Genomic DNA, 27,983 nt, shown 5'->3' on the forward strand with positions numbered 1-27,983 from the left:
GTTTTGAGCGTTAAGATATAGCAGCCCAAAATTAGCTAAAAATGAGGATTGATTGAACATTTTCCAGATTTGGAAGAACAACTTTGGCCTACCATTTGTATATCAAAACAGTCTTAGAATGATACCAAAATTGGTACAATTTAACTTCCATAGGAAGACTACTCCTCTATCAAATTTCATTTGAAAATTCGCAAGGGAAGGTAGTTAACTAAACTACCAAAGTTCAAGAAATTTCCAAGGCAAATCTGTTTTCTTGCTTTCCTTTTGTTTTCAAACACTTGGTCCAATGAAATCAACTAAAATCTGACTCATTTGTGAAAAAAATATCTAAAAAACATCCAATATACATTTGGTAGGTGATTGACCTCAGAATTTTCAAAAAAACAAGTTCCATGTCAAGCTAGGCCATTCAGCTAGCCAAAATTAGGGTTTTCCAGATTTGGTATAGTTTGGGAATTAGACTATATCTCACTCAATACAGCTTGGAATTGGATATGGTTGGTGGTTTTGGAAACTACATTCAAAAGGGTACATTTCATCAGAAGGAGTCATTTTGAAATTCAGTTTGCAAATAAGAGAAAATGGATGTGATACCCCAAATTTTAGGATACTATTTTTGTTTAGTCTCAAAGAAAGGATTACGGTTTCTTTATTTTATTTTGTCGTAAAACATTGTTTTATTTTAAAAAAGACTAGAAACCTTACTTGTACTTTAAAACCCTAGTTTACTTGTGACTAGCAGGTTATGTTTAAATCCCTCATATTTGACTCAAAACCCTAATTTTATTCTATGGAATTGTAAAATTCATCACACTTTTCTTAAAATGCCCTTTTTTTTGGAAATTATTCTTTTACTATGGCCCTACTACTCAATCATTCCTCAATAAGTGCAAATGAACCTAGAAAGTAGGGTTTCACTCTTCGTTTTCAAGATTGGAGCAAATTAGGGTTTTCGCGATTTTTCGCCGGATGATTTTTCGGTACGGAGCAAGGATCAAATTTGGTGATTAAAAGTGACTTTCAGGTGAGAAATAATATGTGATTAGATGCACTAATAAAAAGTTAGTGAATAGGAAGAAAAACCCTAGTACGGGTGATTTAAGGAAAATCGGCTCGAACCGACGGGTACCGTTTGTTACCGGGTAAACACACCATTTGACCTATACTTTATTACCTTAATCTTCTCATTTTATTTTAGCTCATTAACCCTCAAAATATCTCATACATCAGCCACAATATTTGACCAAGAGAAATGAGAGAAAATGCTAGAAAGAAAACAAGTGTCAAGGCATCTATGGAAGTTGGACTTTGACCAATTTGTCTTAACCTTCATAAAACAGAAATTTGACCAAAATTTCCTCATTTCTTCCCATTTTCTTAGTCTTGGCCGAAATTCTTGAGAGGAAAAATAAGAGAGGAAAAACTTCACCTTGCACCTCAATTTCAAGCCTCAATCTTGAGTTTCAGCCGATAATCTTGCAAATTCCTCCACAAAAGTTGATCTCCAAGGAAGCTTAAGGGTTTTGGTGGAGTGATTTGGGAAGAGGAAGGTCTTGGCAGCTTCTTGATATAGGGATTAAGGTGAATTTGGTAAGAAACTTCCCTCTACTTCTTATATGTGTGAACTAGAAGCCTAAAGTTATAGTTTTGATGGATTTATGGGGAAAATTTCATGGGTTAAATGGTATGTTGGATGTTTAACTAGGGTTTATATTTTCAGCCTTGATTATGGTTATCTACCTCTTAATTGATGTTATTGAGCTAGTAATTGGTGGGTTTGATGATAGAGCACTTGTTAGATATGAATTTATAGAGTAAAGGTGCAAATTTCAGAATTTGGAAACCAAGCTACCCTGTTTTGTCCGGTTTTAGTGCTCCATGTTAGAGGCCGAATTAGGCTTGGCACAAAAAATGAAAGTTGTAGAGAATGGTATTTTATAGTTTCCTACAAAATTTGAACTCAATCGGAGAAATGTACCCTGTGAAAAGACCAAAATACCCTCACTGCCCTAGAATATTTCCAGTGATCCGTTTTGGGCAGTTCATCCAATTGATTGTGTTTATTCACTATTATTCGTGCTGATTTAGCCATTTTCCAAAACATGAAAGTTTTAGTACTCTGTCTTATCTTTTCAACGCCACCAAGAACACCTTAAACGGATCAGTGTAACCCAAGTTATAACCAAAACACTTGCACCTGTTTTGTACCTTGGATTGTGTACGTTTTTGAATTTTGCTTCTGACCATGTTTTATCCGTTTTGATAACGTACGAACTGGGTGTTGACCTCTTCATAATAAATTTAGATCTTGGTCTTATCTTCGAAACGGTATAAAGTGTGTCAAAATCCGAGTTCCGTAGCTCCCGTTATGACCAAAACAAGATCGATCGTCAGAACTGCCTTTGAATCTGGACAGTTCTGACGGGTATTTTGGCACTCAATTTTCGTTCTGTTCTGAGTGGATTCAGGTCTTGGCCAAAACATCAAAGTTTTAGCCTTATGTCCCAGCTTTCTAATGCCTTTGGAATTTCTTGATTTGGATTTTCGAGCTGGGAGTTATGGTCCAGTAAACATACCCTGTCCGTCACTCTAAAGTGCGAATTTCTGGAACGATTTTCCATACTTTCGACCTATTTCTGTTCAGATCCGGACTTAGGTGTCTTCATGAAAATTTTAACCCTTCCTCGTAGCTTCGAAACAATGTCTCACCCACCTTGATCCGATATTCCTAGCCTAACTTTTGATCAAAACGGTTTGAGATGGCAGATTTGGCCGTTTCCGTTTGCCGTTTCCGCACTTGCGTGTGTCCATTTCGCCGTTTCCGCACTCGTATGTGCCGATTTTGCCGTTTTACTTGTTTTAAGTATGTTAGTAGCCGTTTGTGATATATTGTGACACAATCTTCAATTTCAGACGTTGGTGAGTTAGGTGGAGCCGGTGGGGCCTACTAGCTACTCCTCGCGTCACGAATTTCGTACTTTTGCTCTTTTGTTCGTTGTGTAAGTATTCAGGCCGCTCTTATGTGTTAGTTGCTTATGTGTTTCGATATGTATGAAAAGAGTACCTAGGCGAGGGTGTACTTTATCGCACTCGACCTAAACCCTAATTTACGCACACATTTGTACATGGCATATGTATATGAATCATTTTGGAACTAAAACCCTCGAGCTTGTAGCTCGGGGTGACTTTTGGATCATTTTGTGAAGTTTGTGAGTTTGAGGTCGATCTCAAGACCTAGGTGGACTATTCGAGCCGGTTAGGGCTTGGTCGAAGTCAGTCCAGCCTAGTCTGAGGTCACCAAGTTTGTGAATCCGGTTCACTGAGAATGTGAACCAAGTTTGTAGGTTCAAGTTATGAACCAAGTTTGTGACCCGAGCTTGTGACTCAAGCTCAAGTTTGTGATTTCGTTCGCTCGAGCAAGTTTGTGAGGTGACTGGCCAGTGAGGGTGATAAGGTGTTAGGTGGGAGTACAAGTGGAGTTCTACGGACCTTGTTTATGGTCGACGGAGTGTCGGCAGGAGGTCACGCATGGCAAACTACTTGGCTTTGGAGCCAACCTGTATCCTTCCTTTGTATTGTTACTTTTGCACTTGACTTGACACTGTTGTGAAATAGTTGCTTATCTAAATGTGAAATTTATGATTTTACCCCTGTTTACTTACTAAGCATATAGCTTACCCCGTTCCATTTATTTTCCTTAGCAGGGGGCCGACGCGGGGATCGCTCGGGAAGGTGGTTAGATTTTGAGCTATAGAATACTTGAATTTGTATTTGTTAAAAGTTGACGAGTAAGATGTATATAGTTGGCGTGGTGGTTGTAGTTATCAGTTTTTCTAGGTTTTACTTTCTGGTACTCGTGATATGTAATTCTTGGAGAATTGGATGTAATATTTGAGATTTATCTTATACTTCATTGGAGGACTGTAGTGAGTGAGTGAGTCCCGGCGAGAGCTGGGCAGGCGACCCGCCAAACCCTTTGATACGCCTTAGGGGGAGGTGGGGCCGTCACAATGGAGCCACAAGTTGCAGCTGGTACAATTTTCTCGGTTGCATTGACAGAACAGGGCAGTCGACTTTGATCAGTCACTACAGATAACTCACTTCGAATTAAAAGGTGCATGATTCACTGTTAGAAAACTACAGATGTTTAGTTTCAAATTCCGCAAACGGCACTTGATTTCGATGTCCGAGCAGAGAGTTATGATTGTTCAAATATGCTGTCCAGAACACCCGAACACAGTTTTCCAGATTTGTACCATTTCGAAATTCCAACTTTTACCCAAAAAATTCACATGATTTTTGGTGGAAACTTTCCACACATCCTATACAACATATGTACATCAGATTCAAGGTCATTTGAGCATCAAAATTTCGGATTAAAGCTTTGAGAAAAATAGGGTAGAATTCGGCCTCTTCCCATGCAATCTTCCTTTGGTTTTCCTTTCACTTTTCTAACTTATATCCACTTGATTAACACATAATTAACACCAACAACACTCATAATCACTATATCAGCCCAATATATCCATTGTGGGATTTCATAGAGCCCACTCCAACATTTAAACTCAATCTACAACAGTAACCATGAAGCTACAAGTTTCCTAGCAAAATTTAACCAACTAGAACTAAGATTAAGAGGCCGGATGATTACCTTCTACTCCTTGGTGTAAAATCAGAAATTTTGCACCTCCAAGACCCAAGAAAAACCTTGAGAAAGATGCTTCCTTCGTAGTCCAAGTGAATCTCAAAGTGAAGTGGAAGTTGTGTGGTGAATTTGGAGTGAAATGGTTGGAAGATTGGAAGTGAAATGAAGTGAAAATTTTGTTCTTCTTCCTTAGCTAAGTTTCGGCCAAGCTTGAGAGGTAAGAGAGAGAGTATGGCTGGTGATAAAGCTTCTTGGAGAAGCTTGGTAGTTGGTGGTTCAAATTTAAGCAAAAGTCAACTTTGAATAGTGTTTCCAACGCGCGTGTTTCGTGTCCGTTTTCTTTCGAGTTTCTTTCACTTGTGCACTAAACCTTTAATGTACTTCCTTTAACACTATTATTATTCACTCTTAGTAGTCTAAAATAAATTTCTAAAGTCCTTCAATTAGTCACACGCGTGAAAACGCGAACTTCCGACTCGCGCGCGATAAAGCGCAATTTCTAAGAAATTCTTGTAACGATGATATAACTAACTAATACTAAGGTAATCAAGCATAAAAATACTTATTTTAAGACTAACACATGAGTGCTCAAATCTCCAAGGTCACTGTACTCTCAAATCGACTATTGCCTCCAAACGCGTATTCGTTAAGTCTCGCTAAACGAACTTCCAAAAATTTAAATTTATTAATGGGACATTTTAAAAATATACGCAAGTCATAGTTCCATGTAAATGGTTCTAAAAGGGTTGAAATAAATTATTCGGAGAAAACAGGTGGATAAATATTTAAATAAGCAAATAATATGAGTTTAAAATAAGTAAATTTTTGGGTCCTCACACTTTTCATGTTCAATATACAATTTTACTATTTCACAGTACAAAATAATTTTCTTTTTTTAAATTACAGTATAAAACAATTTTCTTAAATGTACATTCATCATTATTGAGTAAAAAGGTTCAATTATTTTCAAGTAGTACATTATTTGCTAACAAATAATACAACTATGGTACATACATTTGTAGTATAATACAATTTCTTAATGGTATATTAATTTTTTAGCTTATCTTTCATGTTCAATAATGGTACAATTTTACTATTTAATAGTACAAAATGGTTTTCTTAAATGTATATTCTCTATTATTGAGTAAAAAGGTTCAAATCATTTCCGTGTAGTATTTTCTTTGCCAACAAACACTACAACTATGGTATATTTGTATTACAATACATCTTCTTAATAGTATATTTTTATGTTACAGGACCTCTTATGTTCAATAATGGTATAATTTTTCTATTTAATAGCGCAAAATAACTTTCTTAAATGTACATTCACTATTATTGATTAAAAAGATTCAATCATTTCCATGAAATAGAGTCCTTACTAACACACAGTACAACATACAACATGATTTCTTAATGGTATATTTATTTGCTACAATATCTTTCATGTTCAATGATAGTAAAATTTTACTATTTAATAGTATAAAGCAGTTTTCTTAAATATACATTCATTATTATTGAATAAAAAGTTCAATAATTTCCATGTAGTATATTCTTTGCTAACAAGTAGTACAACTATTGTATATATGTAGCACAATATGACTTTTTAATGGTATATTTATGTGCCATACTACCTTTATTATCCAATGGTGGTATAATTTTACTATTTTACAATATAAAATGATTTTCTTAAATGTGTATTCAGTATTATCGAGTAAAAAGATTCAATTATTTTCATGAAGTGCATTCTTTGCTTACAAATAGCATAACTATGGTACATTTGTAGTACAACACGATTTCTTAATGGTATATTTTATTTTTATCAAATAAAAAATTTTGAATCATTTTTTTAGTAATCATTCATTAGCAATAAAGATTTGAAATATTAAATGATACCAATTTTTTTTGTGTACTAGTAATTAAACTACTATGTCGACAAATGAAAATTATTATTCCATGAAGCACCTTCAATTTTAAGTTTCAATACTCTTGAACTATGAAAATATAAAATGGTCTCACCAAATATTACTAACCAAAATTTTAAAAATCTTAATTTTAAAAATTGTAATTTGCTATAGAAAAAGAATAACTTTAAAAAAAATCAAAATTTAGATCTACACTAGTGAACATAATTATGCATTTCACACACTAGATAATGAGTTTTCACAAATCTGATGAGGTGTAGATAGAGAAAAAAAAAAGCTACTCAAATTGTTAACAAAACAATCGCATCATGGTTGTAAATTTTGCCTTTGAAGGATAATTCACACAAATAACCTGGTTTACCTGGTGTGTGGGTGAGCACAAATTTTTCAGATAAGAATTCTAAACAAACAGCCCCGTCTTAACCAACCAAAGCTTTTTACATGGCAATATAGTATCGGTTTAAAAGCAATGTATGGTTTCCTTGACACCAACAATGGCATTGAAGAGTTTCCTATCAAAAGTTGCAATCATGGTACCATTCCAAACATATTCATCAACTACTAAAGTATTAATGGTCTAGATTTTTGTGGCAATTAATTAGTCATATAATATTGATGTAAAGGCAATTCAGAAAAAAGGTAGACTAAATTTACTTTTCCATGGTTTGGATTTTTGTGATAATTAATTAGTCATATAATATTGATGTAAGGGCAATTCAAAAAAAGGTAGACTAAATTTACTTTTCCTAGAATCCTAACTATTTTTTATTCATTCTTAACTAACAAAATGGGATAAAGAGAGTATAATTTTTTATTCATTCTTAACTTTTCACGAAGACATTTCATGCTTATCATCCAATCATGCGTGTCAGCCTTCCATGTGCAAATTCCCATGCATCTGCACTGCATTAATGATCCTCACACACGTTGAATTTTCCTTCCACTTCCTAAGGTAGGTATAGTCAAAGGATTCCTACCATAACCATCTTCAGCAGAAGACATTGGAAAATAAAATAAAAAGAAAAGGAACAAGACACTCCCCAAGTACCGCTCGGGGAGGGGCATGTGGGCTGTTACCATCGCTCATATGCTGGGGCCTGTGGAAGGCTAGGAACGAGGCAATGTACGAGGCTGTTAATGTGACGCCATCCCAGGTCTGTCGGAATGTCCAGAATTTGCTACTCAACATATCTCAGGCCTGGCCTTTCGTCCAGGTGACACACGATGACGGGGAGTTGTTGTAGTCAGGATTATTGCTTAGCGTGACACGGAGGAAGTGGAGGCCCCCGCGATGGATCACATGGGCCATGCCACCGAGCGGGAATGTCAAACTAAACATTGATGGGTCATCCTTGGGAAATCCCGGGCCCTCGGGAGCTAGAGGGGTACTTCGGGACTCAGATGGTAATGTCCTAAGTAGTTTCTCCTTATTCTTGGGGTCAAGGACAAATATGGAGGCGGAGGCCTTGGCGTTACTGGACGGTATGCAAATTACAGCAGGCTTTCACGAATTGCAGGTTGAAATGGATTCTCAAGCCTTGTTGAACATGGTAATTAGCAATGGAAGTGTTCCTTGGAAGCTATGGTCTACTATTGCGCGCGGCAAGGCTTTAGCTCTGGGTCGGCAGGTTACTTTTACTCACGCCTATAGGGAAGCAAATGCGGTTGCCGACGCCCTTGCAAAGCTAGCAAGCTCCACGCAGGTCTGCCAGAGATTCTCTCCTTCTCAGCTTCCAGATGCTATAAAGGGCCTAGCCCGCCTAGATAAGACACAGATGCCTTATGTACGCTTGACATAGGCTACCTACAGCCATTACGTTGTTGGAATTCTGAATAAAACTTGGAGTGGCGCCCACCCCTGTATAGGGGTTAAAAAAAAAAAGGAACAGGACACTTTATTCATGAATCTTAACGGTAATTTAAAAATAAATTAATTGTATTAAATAATGATCACAATTAAAGTATGACCACAATTCATGACTCTTAATAGTAATTTAATGTCCCAAACTAATTGTATTAAATTGTGATCACAATAAAAGCATGACACAGTAATTAATAATAATTAAATTTTCCTAAGCATAAAAATCTCTTCCTATTTTTTGGCTATACAATATTTTAAACTAGATTTTTTCCAATCATTTTTCTTAAAATCCCAACACAAAATGCTCTCTTATTTTTTTGCAATATCACAAGTAATATAAAGCAATGCACCATAAGTACAAAAAAAAAGGTTGTCCAAATACCTATGCATTCTATTTTTTCTTTCCATGAATACCTAGATAGACGGGAAGAATTTGTACTTTTGGTACCTACATTATTTGGGTAACAAAAGGTTACACTAATTTCTTTAAAAAATAAATAAATATTTGCAGTAGCGAAAGGATAACTAGTACTTTGTTTAGTTATGCAATCTTATGTTGTTTTATCGAAAAATGATTACTTTTAATTACATAAAAAGTTTCATTTGATGAAAAATTTTATCTTAACACAATAAACATTTATAGGATAAAAAAATGAAACATTTTTTTCAAATCTTTTCCTTTTTGTTATACTTTTTGCAAATAGAGTAATTTACAATCTTTCTTCGACAAGTTATTATACGTACCAAAAATTTGAATTTTGTTTGAATGATTGTTGATCTAAACAAACAAAACAAAACAATAACTCAAAGACGTTCCTCGTGTCTCTTTCCTAAACATTTCCCTCTTGTTGTACAATGTCATGAGGTAAGAATTTGAGTAACAATACAGTAGGAAGAGATGCATATGAAACTTGAAAGTTTTATTACCTCCTTATTTAAAACTATCACTTTTAGTGTTTCATATCAACCTGTCGCACATGGCAGATATATAAACTAGTGGTACATGGACATTCAATATGTGCACAATAAAGAAATACATAATATTTGTTGTGAATGAATTATATACAAATTTTAGTGGTAAAGCAAACTTTCCCTTTAGAATTTTTTTCATACAATGATTGTTATGTTGGTAGTTATAATATGTATAGGTGGTTATGTTGAAAATATGTACTTAAATAGTTGATAATGACATTTTATGCACTATATTTTGTGGCCATTTCACGTGATTTTAAATCATGCTTTGCTTAAAATAATAGCATTAAGGACGAAAATATTTCATCAGTTAATGCTTAAGCACATGAGAACTTATGTTGAAAGTTTTTGGTTTCCTTTCACTTGTTTGGATGATTTACTTTTGTAGGTGAATAATGGAGATTTCATTGAAGTTTGATCATCAAATCAAGTAAGGAAAACTTCAAGCATGCAAACAAAAAGTTAGAAAACATGGCAAGGAATTGGTTATTGGACAAAAGCCTCGGAAACTTTTGCTGAGACAAAACCAGTCCTCGAAACCGATTCTTGTCCAAGGTCCAGTTTAGAGGTCTAGTTTCCCTACCGACTCCAACTTCTGCAAGTTGCACAACTTGTATAACTTGATTGTTCTTGATGAATTAGTGCCAGCTGGACCAACCATGATTGATGAGGCATAAAGAAGACTAGATTAACTTGTCAAGAAGCTTCATTAACACTTTTTGAGCATTCCAAAGTTGGGAGATTCATGTAGCCTACTTTCTTGACTTTTGAAACAATACTTTTGCTTGCGTTCACGTGGTGAAGATGATTTCTCTTTTGTCTTGTATAGAGTAAGCTTTGCCTACAAATAGACGAAGTTGTGGCAAAGGAGAAGTAGGTAGAGTAAGAGTTAGGAATTGGAGTGAAGTTAGTTCTTCTAAGTAGTAGAAGTAATAGTAGTAGTAATTTTCTCTCTTTGAAGAGAAACACTTGTAGAAGTTCATCCAAGATAATTTCCTTGTAACAAACTCATTTTGGAAGTTTAATTGAAGATCTTGAAGAGCTTGTTCTTCATTGGCTAAGCTTTCTTAACTCTTTCTTTTAGTCTTATCACTATGAATTGTTGCATGGAACCTTTGTACCTTGTTGCTTATTTCTTCATGATGAACTAAATATTTTGTCCAAGGAATAGATGAAGCTAATGGAACCTTGAATATGAGTTGCATGTGAAATACTTTTGTTGGATCTTGTACTTGTTAGTCCATTTGTTTTCGCTTTAACATTTGTAATTGCTTGATCACCAATTGCAAATCATTTAGTTGTTGTTAATCAATAAAATTGAGCAACAATGATGGAAAAAGAATGAATGGAACTTAAGAAATAGACACACGAGAGTAGTGATATAATTGGGTGGATTTGCTTATTGCATTTCATGAACTATATGAACTAGCTTTTATATCTTCACCACGAGAGTAGGGAAGAAGGATGCTAGTTACAATCAATTCATCATGAGAGTGAGTCTTGATTACCCTTAAAAATGAATACTTAACAAGACAAGAATAAGTAGCAAGAGCATGATCATTTCATTTGTATTCTTGACCATTAGTGGAATCTATACCCTAAAACTTTATAATTGGTAATTTCTACTCAAATATTTCATCTACAAGCTTAGCTTAAAATTTTAGTTTATTAGACGTAGTTGCATTTTATTGCTTATTTGTTTATTGTCTAAATAATAGAGTGAAGGACCTAATAATTGAAATTCAAGCTCCTTGTGGGATCAACCCTTATACTTCCTCTATTATAGTTATGACATGTATACTTGCAGATAATGAGAGTATCTGGAAGTAAACTTGAGTGCATATTTGAATCCCATCAAGTTTTCCGTTGCCAGAGAGTGGCAATATTAGGACCTGACAAGTTCTATTAGTTTAGACTTGTTTTATTTAATTTTCTTTAATCCATTTCAAGTAGTCTGGTGTGAATTTTCAACGTTAATATATATAGTGTATGCACCAAGCTTTACGAGTTGTTGTTCCTTTTGATCCAGAAATTGAGAGGACAATAAGGAGACAAAGAAGAAGTACATTACAAGTGGAGGGAGAAACACATCACAGAGAGGAAATCTCTATTGAATTGCTAGCTATTGAACCAATGGTGGAACAAAAAGCAAATAAGCGAGCTCTTAGAGATTTTGCATTACCGGGGACTCAAGGTGCTTAAACGAGTATTGTGTGACCAACGGTAAATGCTAATAATTTTGAGATTAAACCTACACTTATTCAAATGATGCAACAATCTCAATTTGGAGGTAATACTATAGAGGATCCTAATGCTCATTTAGCTTCATTTTCAGAAATATGTGATACTATCAAACTTAATGGAGTTAGTGAGGATGCAATTGGACTTAGACTATTTCCTTTCTCTTTGAAAGATAAAGTCAAGGTATAGTTGCAATCTCATGCTCCTGATACTTTATTACTTGGGATGATTTATCTCGTACTTTCTTGAACAAATACTTTCCTCCTGGTAAAACTGCTAAATTTAGAATGGATATAATTGGTTTTAGTCAACATGAAGGAGAGTCATTGTATGAAACTTGGTAAAGATTTAGGGAGTTCCTAAGAAGATGTCCACATCATGGAATCCTTAATTGGTTTATTGTACAAACATTTTATAATGGCTTAACTTATTCAACTAAAACCAATGTTGATGTTGTAGCAGGTAGAGCTTTAATGGGAAAGTCACCTGAGAAAACTCAAAATTTGATTGAAGAAATGGCAGCCAACAATTACAATGGGCAAATAAAACAGTTAGTCATTGAAGGACAGCTGGTATGTATGAAATTGCTATTTGTAATATGTTCGAGGCAAAATTGGAAAATGCGCATGAGAAAATACTTGCTAAACGAGGTGAGACAAGCACGAGTCCTTTTGCTAATGTTGCATATTGTTCAATTTGTGGTGGAAATCATAATGATTCTAATTGTTGCAATGTTGAGTAGGTTCAATATGTCAACAACTTTAATCATCTACCTCAAAATAACCCTTATTCTAACACTTACAACCCCGTATGGAAAAACTATCCTAACCTAGGATGGAGGGATCAACCTAATCAAAATTGTTCAACTAATCCATCTAGTTTTCCATCAAGACAAGTACCAATTGAGTCACAGCCAGCTTGGGAGATTTTCCTTGAAAAACATGTTCAAGACACCAATAAAAGATTTGAGAACGTTAAGGGGACCATGAACCAAATGATGAGCATAATTAGAAATACGGAGGTCCAAATGGGTCAATTTGCTAACCCTAGAAAATCAAGAGAATTACCTCATAAGACCGAAGTTAACCTTAGAGAGCATGTCAATGCCATCACTCTTAGAAGTGATAAAACAATAGAGGGACCTAACTCTGGCAAATCTAGTGGAGACAAAGATAAGGAAGTAGTAAATGAAAGAGTAAAACAAAGCCAAAAAGATCATGATGTTATTGATGTTGATTTACCTCCTTCTAATGTGACTTCTAATGCTATTCCTTTTCTTGACAGGTTGAAAAAAAAATAACAAGGATTGGGAGTTTGAGAAATTTCTCAAAACTTTTAGGCAATTGCATATTAACATTCTTTTTATTGATGCTATTATATAGATTCTTTTCTATGCACGATTTTTGAAAGATATTATGTCGAAGAAGAGAAAGAAAGATTGTGGATAATGAGATGATAGCATTAACAGAGGAGTGTAGTGCATTAATTAAAAACAAACTCCCTCCTAAATTGAAAGATCCAGAAAGTTTTTCTATTCCTTGCACTATTGGTCATCTGCATTTTCCTAACGCTTTATGTGATTTAGGTACAAGTGTATCTCTTATTCCCCTATTGGTTGCTCAAAAGTTAGGACTCCAAGAGCTCAAGGCTACCAACATTACTTTGCAATTGGCGGATGGGTCAATGACACATCTAATAGGTATTTTGGAAAATATTCTCATAAGGGTAAGACGATCTATTATACCTGTGGATTTTGTCGTCTTAGATATAAAGGAAGATGGAAAAATGCCTATTATTCTAGGGAGGTCTTTTCTAGCCATGACACATACTTTAATTGATTTAGAAAATGGTAAGCTTATATTTCGGGTTAATAAAAAAGAAATGGCATTCAAGTTGATTGACCAAAATAGAAATAAAGAACCAATTAAACTTGCTTCTAAATTGTCATGTGATGATAGGGCTAATCAAGAATTGCATGAGAAGTTAAATCTATAAGTTTTCTTGGTACTAATTGTCATGGTGTAGGAACAAGAAAAGTAAGGACAAAGAAGGTAGTTGATTCAATTAATTCACAGTTCTATGAGGAATTAGGTGAAAAGTTGAGCCGACTTGAGAAATGCAAGCATTTTCCATCAAAAAGTGAAGCCGAGCCTGCATATAATATGTCTAATACTCTTTCTAAGCATATAAGGCAGGTAGATCGTGGAGAACAATGTAAAACTCCTCACATGGTGGATTGGTTTGGAAGTCTTGATCCTTGGGGAGAGAGTTGCTCACCAACCTTCTTTTAAAAGAAAGAAACTCTTTTGAGTCGAACCAACAACTATAAACAAAAGTGCTTTTTGGGAGGCAACCCAACATTTTTGTGTGATTCATGTCATGTTAACTTTCTTTTATATGTTTATGTAGGTTTCATACATCGAGTTGGAGAAGAATGGAAAGAGAGCTCAAAAGTGTCTTTCAACCTTCAAAAAGGGAAGTTGCATGATCTTTATAAACTTTGAAGATTTTTAAGATTTTCATGATTGAAATTAGCATAAGTTTATAACATGCAAGTTTGTTTTTGAGGGGGAGAGACAGTTTTGAAGTGAATTTACATGCTTGAAATAAAATTGAGAAAAAAGCTCTTGAACACGCGAACAGAAAAATTTTTCAGCAAAAAAAGGGGCAGAAACTGGTTCTTGAAACCGTTTCTTGTCCAAGAACTGGTTTCAGGAACCGGTTTCTCAATGGCATAAATTTTTTGAGAAATCGTTCTGGACAGAAACTAGTTCTGTCCAAAACTGGTTTTCACTTTGCAAGTTTTATATAAATACTAGGTTCTCAAGTTCAAATTCATTTTGGGCCTCATTTTTCTACTTCTTCCTTCTTCTACTCCTCATAAGCATGAACTAACCCTTTCTTTAAATTCCAAAATCTTCATTAAGTTGTTTCTCTTGCCCAATCTAGCTCATATATCATATTAGAAGCTTCACCTACTAGATCTCATCCAAGAAACAAGAAGTACAACCACTTTAATCCTTTCTTTGAAGCTCAAGAACCCTACTTCACTTCCTCTCTAAAGAACAAATTTTTGAGCTATTTTCTTGAGGGTTTTTCCTTGATTTGCATCACCACTCATCCTACAATAAGTTGGAGGTAAGATTTCTTCCTTGATCTTTCACTTTTGCAAGATATGTGAAGTGGGTTTCTTATGAATAGTATGAGATCCGAAATTTCTACTCCAATTTTTCTTAATTGAGCGTGAGATCTATGATATTTTGGTGATTATCTAAACTAGTTGAGATGATTATAACATGGGCTGTTGGTTGTTTTAGATTCTTGCAAATTTTTGAGCGCCTTATTGCTTTATTTTTCAAGAAAATTTTGGGAAGCTTCTAGGAGATGCAAATATTCATGATATGTTGAGTTTGGATGAATCAATTGATGTTTGCTAGCATGGGAAAGTTGAGAAATGTGACAAGTTATGATCTTTGTTAAGATAAGGGTTTCATTCAATTTTGAGCATACAAAGTGTTTAGCCTAGAAGTTGTGCAAGAACAAATCTTTTGCTCTTGACTAGTCTTTTGAAGACTCTTAGAGTGATGGATTGATTTGTTACCTTTTGTTTAAAAAAAAATGACATTTGGATGCATGCAAAGATTACATTTTGTTTAAGAAATTTTGATCCTTTCACAAGTTTGAGATATGAGGCACCTCTTTATCAATTCTCTCTTATATTTTTATAGATATAGTGTCGCAAAAACAAGTTGTTTATAAAAGGATAGGGGCTGCTTCTTCTTCAAGGCCACCTAAACGTTTGATTCTTCAAGAATCTTCAAGTGAAGAAGAGATGGAATATGGACATCAATGTGATGCATCAAGGTTCACTTCTTCCAATAATGAAGTTTGGTATTACTGATGACTCAAAGCCAAGGTTCTAGTGGAAAAAGATGTGGATGAAGATCTCGATCAACACTATGGATTGAGATGAATTTTTAAGCGTCTTGGTTGGCAGAAGTTCTTTAAGTTACCAAAATACTCTTACCCGGAGTTGGTGAGAGAATTTTATGCAAATGTGAAAGAAAAGGAAAAGGAGCCTATTTCCGAAACTTGTGGGAGCATCTCGAGCTTTGTTCAAGGAAAATACATTATCATTTGTCGCTCGGATTTATTTGAATGGCTCGGAGTCTTTGATGAAAGCCCAAATGTGCATATGTCAAAGCATTTCCTTCCTTTGGAAAGATCTAGATGGAAGTACGAAGAAGCTTTGGCTAAATTCAACATCAATCTGACTTCAACTAGAGGCCGAAAGAAAAGAGGCATTCTAACAAGTTCACTAAGCAATGAATGTCAACTCTTTGTGTATCTCTTCGGTGCAAACATCATTCCAAGGGCTAGTGGAGGTAATGAGATTCATCTTTGTGATATCTATTTCCTTGATAAAATGCTACATGATCTTGGAAATATTGCTGGGGTGCCTTTGGGAAGTATAATTGTGAATCATATGTGGACGATTGTGCACATTAATGAGCCAAGACAAGCATTCCCCTATGCACGTTTTTTGTCTTTAGCTTTTGAAAAGAAGGGCGTCAATCTCAAAGATGTTTATAAGCAAGAGCTTTCTCCCGTTGACATTTTTAGAGTTCCTAACTTCCTTCTTGCTATCAAATGGGAGTCCCTATACCATAGTTGTATGAGCATATTGAAACTGAACAAGAAGCTGGTAGAGACTCCACTCACGAGTCCTTTGAAATATTGCAAGATGATACGTGAGGTTTCACATCGATGTCGTTCCCCTTCTCACCCTTCTTCTTTTCATTGCTCTTGAGATACTTAGTCATTCCTTCAGTGGATATGGGAAAAATTGATATGTATGGAAGTTAAGATTGATCAAGTTCACAAGCGATTGGATCACATTGAGTATGTGGTAGGATTGGAGACTCCTATGCCACTTTCCAAGCACCACGAACCCTGTGAAGGGGAAGAGTGATTTCTCTCTACCTTTATCTCTCCATACTTGATGTTTATAGTAGTAGTTTATGTTAGTAATTTTAAGTATTAGTTTCCATTACTAGTTTTGCTCTAGTATTCCATGCGCATATGTGTTTCCTTGACTTTTGGTGTATTTTGTGAACGTGATGTTTGGTTAAAGTAGGTCTTTTCTCTCTTCTTACATTGAGGACAATGTCCTGATTAAGTGTGTGGGAGGGAAATCGGTTTTGGAAATTGAATGGCCATGAACGGATGTGATCATGAGTTTGCATGATGATTGGACTTGTGTTTAATTGGTTTTTGAAAGAAAATTTTGGGTTATTGACAAGGAGTTTGGCCCTTTTATAAGGGGAAATTTTATCAAAATTTTTTGAAAATTCTTCAAACTTTTTGCAAAATGATGTCCAATTATCTAAAGTATAGTGCTAATGGTTAAATTAGCTCCTCAATTTTGGAAGAAATTGTGCACTTTGTGAGGACCCGTAAATTTCCCTAATTTTATCTTATTTATTTTATTTCCTCACGTGTATTTTTCTTCATTATACCCTACTATGTTGATTTTTCAGAGATTTTATAAGTGAATAGAGTTTTTAAATCATTTTTCTAGTATAAGTTAGTTCATGAGATATTAGGAATGTATATTGGACGTGGGGCCCGCTAGTGCGATAAGTGCAAAAAATTCGGCCAATTAGGTTAAGTTTTATATGCCGGAATTAATTTATTAGGTGTTAAGAGGTAATTAGAGGTTACCTAAATGGATTAACATTGGAGAGACAAAAGGATAACCTTAAGCCCAAAAGGTGACAAGTGTCACTTTCTTATTCAACCTTGGACTTTGACCATCTTACCTCAACTTTACTAAATCACAAAATTGACCCAAAATCATCTTCATTTGCATATTTCTTTGCCGACTTTCCTAGAGAGAAAAAGAGAGAAAGCCTTCAACTTGTTTCTTCATTTCTTGCTTCAATCTTGTGATCCAACCGTTAAAACTCCAAATTACTCCATAAAAATCCTTTGCAAGGTAGGATTGTAGAAGGTGGTGGAGTTGTTTTGGAAGAAAGAAACCTAACTACTACCTTTCTTGAGGTGTCAAGGTATGGTGTGTAGGAATTCATTTTTTTTTCATAATAATTACTTATTAATGACTTGTGGTAGCTAAAAATGTTATTTTGTGGAAGATTTGGTGATTTTTAGTAGAGTTTGATAAATTTCTGATTTTATTCATGATTTTTCTGATTTTATATGATAAGTGTTGATTATCCATGGATGATGGCTTGATATAGTCTAAAATGAAGCTTTGGTGTGTTAATTGTAGGTATTTGCAGATAATTTCAGCTTTGTACGAAAATTTCAGATTTAGGGTTTCTTCTTACCCTGTTCTGCCCGGTTCTGTTCGGCCATGATGGAGGCCGAATCTGTGACGGCCCCACCTTCCCCTGAGGCGAACCAGAGGGTTCGGCGGGCTGCCTGCCCAGCTCTTGCCGGGACTCAGTCGTTCACTACAATCCTCAATTGAATTTCAAGATAAAACTTCAAATATTACATCAAATTCTCCAAAAATTACATGTCACAAATGCAGCGGAAACAATTCCTAACTATACATAAAATGATTCCAAATCAAAACTGTACAAAACATAGGCCATCCAATCACGTGCACAAGTACTATAAGTCCTTCCTTCGCCTTGAGCCCTGTGGAGGGGAATAAAATATTTTTGGGGTGAGCTAGAAGCTCAGCGAGTAACCAGCAAAATCATTAAGCAAATATATTTCACAATGTTGCATTTCGATGATTTCGATGATGTCATGATTCAGAGATCAAATGTCCATTTAGTGCTCTCGTGAGCCAGTGAAATCATTGCACTAGAACACCCAACGCTCAAATAGATCATTTAACATTAACATTAACATTAGGAGGGAGCCCCTTTTTGAGCTCCGGAGCCATTTGCTCCGTCATGTCACGAACTCACGAAAATGGTGGAGACGTTGGTGTCCAGCACAAGACTTTCCCAGAACTCATTGAAGCCAAATCATGTCATGAATTCACATGCAAGCACGCATGATATGCAATCGAGTACATAATGCAAGAAACATTTCACAAGTACTTTGGAAATAGTTTAGGGTCACTCACCTCCACGGCTCAGAAATCATCCAGCATATAACATTGCCTTGCTCAAATCCATCATTCAAGTCCAAGCCCTAAAGCACAAACGCAAAGCAATCAAGCCCATTCAAAATTCGGACAGCATTTCCCCATAAATTCATCCTTTCCATCCTACAATCAAACCCAATCACATAGCAATTAACCACAATTGCTCAAAACCAGAAAACAGTTTTGACGTCCTTTTACGGTAATGGCACCAAAGGTACTACGAGTATCGGATGGAGGTCCAAGACCCACCGTTTCGAAGCTAAGAACCAGGGCTACAACAATGTAGAAGGTCACTCAGTCCAAATCCCAGCACAACTAAGTCAAATGTGCCAAATACTAAACCAGAATTACCAAAACAGGTTTGCAAAACACACAAAACTGTAATACGTCTATCTCAGCCAACACAGGTCCAATTGCATTGATTCCAAAGGCACATGAAAGCTAAGACATCAAGCTACATTTCATCAGAAGACACCAACAACCAAATCCAAACCAATTCCAGTCAAAACAGACAATTACTATCGCAGTTCGTACATTCTGTTCACCCAGAACAGCAACAGTAAAAACGGCATAACTCACTCTACACTACTCCAAATGCCCTGAAATTTTGCAGGCACTTCAAAATCATCAATACCTACAACTTTCATGTTTTGAGAAAAGTCCAATTCGGCCTCTATCTATGACCTAAAATTTTGGACAGAATGTTCAACCAAGAACCCTAATTTTCCAGAAATTCTTCCAAATCCAAAATTGATTGCATTTATCAACAATTCACACCTACTAGAGTCAGTTGAAACCATTACCATTCATCATACAAGGCCACAACATCCCATTCATATTAAACCAGCAAATTCATCATAAAATGGAAAACTTCACCAAAACTCTTCAAATCAAGAAACAAGTCACATAATCCATCACTTTAGCCACTTCTAAGCCAAACATAAGCATCATTAGATGTAGTAGGGTGTTCAAGCATCACTTACCAAGAAATTAAGAGAGAGAGAGAGAGAGAGAGAGAGAGAGAGAGAGAGAGAGATGTTGGACACCTAGCTCTTCAAACAAACTCCACCAAACTACTTACTAGCACCAAATAGAAAGGTTTTATGGAATGGAATCAAGATCAAATGGTTGGATGATCACATTCAAGCAAAAATGGAAGCAAGAATCTTGAAGAATTTCCTTTCTTCTTAGCTCAAGAAAGTCGGCCACAAGAAGGTAAGAAATGGTAAGTTTTTTTCAATTTTTGTGAGATATTAACTAATTTTGGTCAAAAGTCAAAAATGTGAATAGTAAACCATAAAGTCCAACCAATCATATTGTGACACTTGTCACACTCATTAATGCAACTCTATCCTTTTGTCTCTCCAATAAAAATATCTTAACACTTTGTAAAATAATATCACTTAATACAAAATTACAACAAGTTGTCAAAAATATAATGCATTTACCGCACTTGCGGGTCCCACGTCCAAAATACGCTCTTAATTTCTCAAAAACTAACCGATACTAGAAAAATCATTTGAAAACTATATTTGCTCATAAACTTGATCTGGGGAATTTTTCTAATCAAGAAAATGTAGAAAAGGCAGGCATTTAAAAAAAATAAACCCTAGAAAATTAGAAAATTTCCGGGTTCTCAAACTCATTTTTTTCGGGGCGTCACAGAATCAGCCTTATGTTAAAACATAAAAGTTGTAGGAAATGATGTTTTATAGCTTTCTGTAAAATTTCAACTCAATCCGAGGACTGTATCATGTAAAAAGACAAAAATACCCCTGAATGCCATAGGTAGAGCTCTGTGGACAGTGTTGACATTTCACCAATCTGACCGCGTCTTTTCACCCTGATCCGTACTGAATTAGCATTTGGTCAAAACACAGAAGTTGTAGTGCTATGTCTTAGATTTCCAACGGCCCTAAAAAAACCTCAATCGGACTTCGGTAGCCTGAGTTATTGTCGTTTAAGTATAGTACGGTTAACTAGTCTGATTGTGGGATTCTGGTTCTGTAATTTGAACTTTTGATCTGGTTACACTATGAACTGGACTGAGTGGTCTTCATCAAAGTTGTAGCCCTTTATCTTAGCTTTGAAATGGTATAAATTGTACACCAATTTGATAAGCGTAGCTTCGGTTGTGTCCGATACGCTAAGCGACGTCAAATCTGTCTTTTGTTTTATGGCTTAAACTTCATTTCCGGACATTTTCCTAGCTTGATTTTGTATTTGTACGACTTTGAGCCTATTGAACGGTTATCGAAATGAGATTATTTTGTGTGTGACATTGGGGCTGATTTGAGGAAAAATGAAGCCATGATGGCTGGAAAAGTAAGAAAATTTAGGGGGAAATGCTGTCCAATTTACTAGGCCGTCTAATTCCTTTAAGTTGGAGTTGCACTGTGGTAGAATGAGGGGGTTTGGGGTTGTTTGTAACTCTCGTACCAACTGTTATCCGTTTGCTCAAAATTACATTTTTATTCTTTTGTACTTGTATATAACTTGGAGAGGCACCCGACTAGTAATCGAGTCTTACTTGTGCATTCCGTTTACTCGGTTTTGGATGTAGAAACTTCAACTAATTTACCTTTGTTATTCTTAGGGTTTCACGGTGATTAAGGCCACTTTGGGTGAAAATTTTGACGTACCTGTACTTGAACTGGTGAGTGTACCACTCCCCTCATTTGTTGCTTAACTTGGTTTCTGCACCTGCAATCTGTGATTTGAATGATTGTACTATCTGTTTATTCTGTTTGAGACAAGGGTGTACTTTATCACACTCGTTCTCTTATCTGTCTGTATGCCTATTTACTGTGTGTAATCTGTTATCTGTATCTTAGTTTGTTCGGACATCATTTGGAGGCTGGTATCCAACGACCTTTCTGTGACCTCTGAGCTCAACACCTGTGACTAGTTACTCGAGTCGGGTCGGCAAGGGCCTGGTCGATTAGATAACGAACCATGGTAGTCTGTTTCTAGGAATCTTTGGGTATTGAGACTCTTGATTCCGGTAAACTCGAGTAGTACCACTTCTGTTTCTATTGAGGTGTTCGGGCCTGGTAAAGGGTATGTTTGGTGGACGAAATTTGGTGTAAAGTGGGGTCTACGGATATGTTGGTTCTATATACGTTGATGGAGAGTCAATGGGTTTGGATCAAGTTCTGCCATGGAAATCTGGCTCCTGAGAGCCACCTGTATCCTTCCTATTTGAATCATTGTGTCTAAATGCTTTACTTTATATCTGGCATGTATACTTGATTGGTTAAACGTGAAATGCCAAGATTTGACTGCTATTATTTTGGTACCTCATTGAGCGTAAGCTCACCCCCTTCCTGTTATCTTTGTTTTCCTTTCAGGGGCAAACTTTGAATCCATGATCTTGGAAGAAAGGGTCGAGCTAGTGTAATTAATATTTTGTTAAGCTCTTTTGCAACCGAAACCCGAATCGTATTTTAAGTGTATGAATACTTTGGCTTGTATTTTAGTTTAGTTAATTTACCAAAGACTCCGATGTAAATATATGTATAAGTGTTTAATCTTGTCTATTAAGTGTATTCAGTTGAGATTATGATTTTTTGGTTTGGTAAGCATGTTCTCACCTTAGTAGTCTCCGATTGTTCATTTTCTTTGGGACCTATCGCGCGTACTATATTGGGTTTGTGTGATTCGACTCCGTAGTCCTGGCGAGAGTTGGGCAGGCGGTCCGCCGAACCCTTTGGTTCGCCTTAGAGTGAGGTGGGGCTGTCACACACTTACTTTTAAAAAATCATGATTTGGAACACATTGAATACAATGATGAATTGAAAAGATAGGAAAATATATCTTGTTAAGAAGAGAAAATTGTGCCTACAAATGCATGTTGGAAAACTTTCCTTATTTTCTTGATTATGTCAGTTGTGGGATAGGTATAGTTTATGTGAGTATAATTATCTTTTAGTTACTCTTCTTGTTCTTTGCCTAGTTTTGTAATAAGAGGGAGTTTGCTATTCTTTAAAAAAAAAAAAGAGAGAAAGAAAGAGAACAAAATTTTCTAACACCATAAACTCTAATACTGAGTAAACGAGGGTCTTCACCTAAAGTGTTGACCTTCGCGTCAAAAGGTACCTAAGTGGGTAGTTGTTGAGTAACCGGCAATTTTCATCTAAAAATGTCGATTGTCGCATCAAAAGACAAATTTCTGAAGGAGTTTTAGAACTTAAAAGACAAAAAAAAAAAAAAGACAAGACAAACCCCTCTATTTATATGCATAGATTTCTGTCATGGCGAGAATTTGGAGAGTGACTTGGAAAAATTGTAGTTCACATAGCTATTCCAGGTCATGCACTATTGTATTCAAGTTGAAGGTAAGGGAATGAGTCGAATATGTTAACTTGATGTATACTAATCTCTATTTAGCTTGATATATGAGTACTTGAAATGTTGGAGAACTAATAAAGGTGTTTCTTAGTGTTAAATGAGATGAATTTGAATAAGAAAGTGTGTACATTTCTGTCTCTTGAATTTTTGGTATCGCTTTTTGATTGCTTGAGGACAAGCAAAAGTTCAATTGTGGGGGAGTTGATATACATTTTATGCACTATATTTTGTGGCCATTTCATATGATTTTAAATCATGTTTTGCTTAAAACAATAGCATTAAGGACGAAAATATTTCATAAGTTAATGCTTAAGCACTTGTGAACTTATGTTGAAAGTTTTTGGTTCCCTTTCACTTGTTTAGATGATTTACTTTTGTAGGTGAAAAATGGAAATTTCATTGAAGTTTCATTATCAAATCAGGAAAGGAAAACTTCAAATATGCAAAGAAAAAGTTAGAAAACATGGCAAGGAATTGGTTATTGGACAAAAGCCTCGGAAACTTTTGCTGAGACAAAACCGGTTGTCGAAACCGATTCTTGTCCAAGGTCCGGTTTAGAGGTCTAGTTTCCCTACCGACTCCAACTTCTGCAAGTTGCACAACTTGTATAACTTGATTCTTCTTGATGAATTAGTGCTAGCTAGACCAACCATGATTGATGAGACATAAAGGAGACTAGATTAACTTGTCAAGAAGCTTCATTAACACTTTTTGAGCATTCCAAAGCTGGAAGATTCATGTAACCTACTTTCTCGACTTTTGAAACATTACTTTTGCTTGTGTTCATATGGTGAAGATGATTTCTCTTTTGTCTTGTATAGTGTGATGCCCCCACTTCTCCCTAAGGCGAACCAAAGGGTATCGGTGGGACGCCTGCTCAACTCTCTCCAGAATTCGATGCAAATTCAATTCAAATTTAAAGTAACTATCAATTTTAAAAGTTGAAGATAGAAAGAAAGTTCACTTCCTTAATAAACATTCAAGTCTTACATTACAACATACCAAAAGTACATCTCATTCCCAATATATACAACCTCCAAAAGTTGTCTAGACAAATACATTCAAAATTCTAATCAAACGTCCACCAAGTAGACTTCTCCATAATTCCTTCCATTCCAGCTCCTGTTAAAGAAAACAAATCTAACGGGGTGAACGAATGCTTGTGAGGCCAAGAAACACACAAGCAAGCACGTAATCGAAGTAATCACAACAATTATATAGTAAGTGAAGCTGTAAAGTTCGAGTAATTAACATTTCAAGTAGGAAAAGTAAACAGAAACAATTCAAGGATACTGTAGCTCTCAGGAGCTAAATTCCACGTAGTCGAGTCAAGGTCTTGATCAATTCCATGTTGACACTCCGTCAACCACATAGTATCAAATCCTGTAGATTCACCACTTTCTTCGAATCCCATCACCTTTACACCCCCTTACCGGGCCCGCTCATCAAAGTTTTGATATTACTCGAGTATATCATGGCAATACTAAGCGAGTATGCCAAGCAAGATCACTCCAATAGATCATGCTTTACGAATATCTCATGGTTTGCTAAGCTTATCGACCAAGTCCTTGTTGGCTCGATTCGCAAAGTTAGCCAACGAGTTTGGGCATCCCCTGAATATGAATACGAATATGAATACGAATATAAGTCAATGGGCAGCGTTCCAATCGACAATTCAAAATGCGAATCACAAATACGAATAACATCCACATCACTTCGTACAAGGCGAATATGGATTCACATAACAAAAATTTGAATATAATTTCATTTGAAAGAGAACGAGTGTGGTAAAATACACACTCGTCTCTAAAATTCCAAATTCACATAACGGATAAGAAGCAAGTCAAACACTTAGCAACAAATTCATGCACTTGACACTCACCAATCAAAATAAGGGAGTAAGTGCGCAAACAAGCTTTTAGGCATCCACTTCGAGATCCTCTTGAAGGTCCCCTTGAGCGCCTGAGCAAATAATAATTGACTATCACACACTATTACTTACAAACCCCTTGCTAACAAGGAGGATTGTACACTGTTACAATACTAAGAAAATGTCATGAAAGAGAGCCTTAATTATTTGAAAATCGAGGCTCAAAAGTGGTGTTTAATAACACAAGAAAAACTGATTTCCTTCATGAAATCAAGTTTAAAATGGTCAATCAATATCAAAGGATAGGGAAGAGTTTCCAAAAACTCATTTCCCAATAAGTCGGTAAAATTCAGTTTTAAGTGACAATCTTTGAAATTTCAGATCTTTCACTCAGTAGGTCCAAAATTGGAACACTTTGTACCGTTGAAAACTAAATTCAAAGTTCCTAGAAGACACTTTTCTAAGATTCTAAACGGAAGACATTCAAATTTCAGCTCAAAGTGGCTGATTTAAGCATACAAGACAGTTTCGGTCATGTTTTTCGGCAAATTTTGGAAATTCGGAAAAATTCACAGAAAGTGAACTAGCCTTTGAAATTCGTAACACAACAAGAGTTCCAAACATGGATTCGAACACGACAAACGGAACTAAATTTGGAGTCTTGAATATCAAGATATAGCAGTTCAAAGTTGGTAAATTTCCACTACTAAATAGTGAATTTTCCAGATTTGAAAGTAAACTTTGGCACATCATTTGGGTATAAAAATGGTCTTAGAATAACACCAAATTTGGTACAATTCAACCTCCATATGAGGACTACTCCTCTATCAAATTTTATGTAAAAACTCATACGGGAAGGTAGTTAACAAAACTACCAAAGTTTAGGAAATTCTTAAAGCAAATCTGTCTTCTTTTTTTCTTTTCCTTTTTCAAACACTTTGCACCATGAAATCAGTTTCATTTTGGTTCATTTGTGAAACCAAGGTCCAAGAAACATTTCATAAGCAATTGAAAGTTGGTTGACATCAGAATGTCAAAATAAAACATTTCACAAACAACTAAACCAGTCGGCCAGCAAAAGGAAGGGTTTTCCAGCTTTGCCGCAGTTTGGAAATTGAACCATATTTCACTCAATTCAACTTGGAATTGAGAATGGTTGGTAGAGTTGGAAACTAGAATCATAAGGCTACATTTCATTAGAATAAATCGTTTTCAAAATCAATTCATAAGTGAGAGAAAATAAAGCTACAAAATGCAGCCTCTACCTTTCTCTCGGATAGACCATCAAAACAGGACATCAAACTTTGCCGAATCACTATGGCTCACTCATTTTGAACTAGAAAGTAAATTTTATACCGTTGGAAAGCTAAAAATGTATAGTTTCAAATGCCACAAATGGTACTCGATTTTGACTTTTGTACAAAGAGTTATATTCAATCAAAGTGGTACTGTTCAGACTGCCAGAACACATTTTCCAGTTTTCTTCAAATTTTGAAATCTCAAATTTTGCTCAACCAATTCAAATGATTTTTGGTAGAAACTTTTTACACACCATATACAACATATATACATCAGTTTCACAGTCATTTGAGCATCAAAAATTTGAAATATAAGTAAGGCAATAACAGGACAGATTTGGCCAGTTTTCCTGCGCAATTTTCCTTTGGCCTTTCCTTCATTTCTCACCATAATCTTTTCTTCTACACCCATAACAATCATATTCAAGCAATTACACCTCAAGCCCACTACTTAGAGGTCACCACAAGACCACTAGCCTAACATTTAAAACAAGAAATTAAACTTCCTCAAGTCCACTAGCCTAATCCATGTGTAGGGTCCAAACCCTTGCAATTAAAGCTCCAACTTTGAAGGAAATGGAAAGGTTCAAGGTTGATGAAGGCTACCTCTTAGCTTTATGAAGAAACCAGAAATTTTGGACTGAAAATCTCCCAAGAAAACCGCATGAAGGTGTCCTCCTCCAAGCTAAAGTTGCTCTCCAAGTGATATGTGAGTTGTATGAGAAATTTGAGGTGAAATGGTAGCAAGAATTTGGAGTAAAAATTGTGAGCTTTCTTCCTTCTTCCCTTGAGGGTTCGGCCGGCTATGGAGGTGAGGAGAGAGAGAGTGTTTGATGAATGAAGCTTCTCTTGGAAGCTTAAGTGATTTGTGGTTAAAATTTGTGCAAAAGTCAACTAGGAATAGTGTGCGCGCGCGGGTATCGTATCACCGATTTCTCTCGGGTTTGTTTCACTTGTGCATTAATCCTCTAATGTAATTCATTTAACACTATAATTATTCACTCTTAGTAGTCTAGAATAAATTTCTTAAATCTCCATTTAACCGTTCCGGCTCGAAATACATGAACTTCCGATTCGCGCGCGATAAAACGAAACTTAAAAGAAATTCTTGTAACGATAATATAATTAACTAATATTAGAGTAAATAATTATAAAAATAACTATTTTAAGAATAAAACATGAGTTCTCAAATATCCAAGATCATTGCACTTTCGGATCGAATATTGCCTTGAAAAATGCGTATTTGCTATTTCTTACTAAACGAGACTCCAAAAATTAAATTTGCTAACGGGAACATTTCAAAAATATAAGTAAGGCATTGTTCCATGTAAATGGATTTAAATTGGTTGAAATAAATTATTCGAAAAAAACGGGTGAATAAATATATAAATAAGCCAGTAAAATAAGATAAAATTAAGAAAATTTTCGGGTCCTCACATATAGAATATGCTTTGCCTATAAATAGATGAAGTTGTGACAAAGAAGAAGTAAGTAGAGTAAGAGTTAACACTACTAGAAAAAGTTGTTTTTCTGACTTGTTAATGGTAGTCATAAAAAGGTCCAGAGAGTCACAAAAACTTTTTGTGACTATATTGTGACATGTATATGAGAGTCACGGATTTAATAGTCACAAATTTTTTATGACTTGAATATGAAAGTCATATTATCAATTGTGACTTGCAATAATACTTTTTATGA

General features: G+C 35.5%; 1 non-coding gene across 1 annotated transcript; it reads right to left on the reverse strand.

Annotated features, from left to right (window-relative positions):
- Positions 1-11,919: 11,919 nt before the first annotated feature.
- LOC113733604 (small nucleolar RNA R71) lies at positions 11,920-12,026 on the reverse strand. The gene has a single exon (XR_003459107.1). It is a non-coding gene; the product is annotated as a small nucleolar RNA R71 (small nucleolar RNA).
- Positions 12,027-27,983: the final 15,957 nt, after the last annotated feature.

The sequence above is a fragment of the Coffea arabica genome, chromosome 2e (genome assembly GCF_036785885.1).
Source record: "Coffea arabica cultivar ET-39 chromosome 2e, Coffea Arabica ET-39 HiFi, whole genome shotgun sequence".
Classification (NCBI taxonomy): Eukaryota; Viridiplantae; Streptophyta; class Magnoliopsida; order Gentianales; family Rubiaceae; genus Coffea; species Coffea arabica.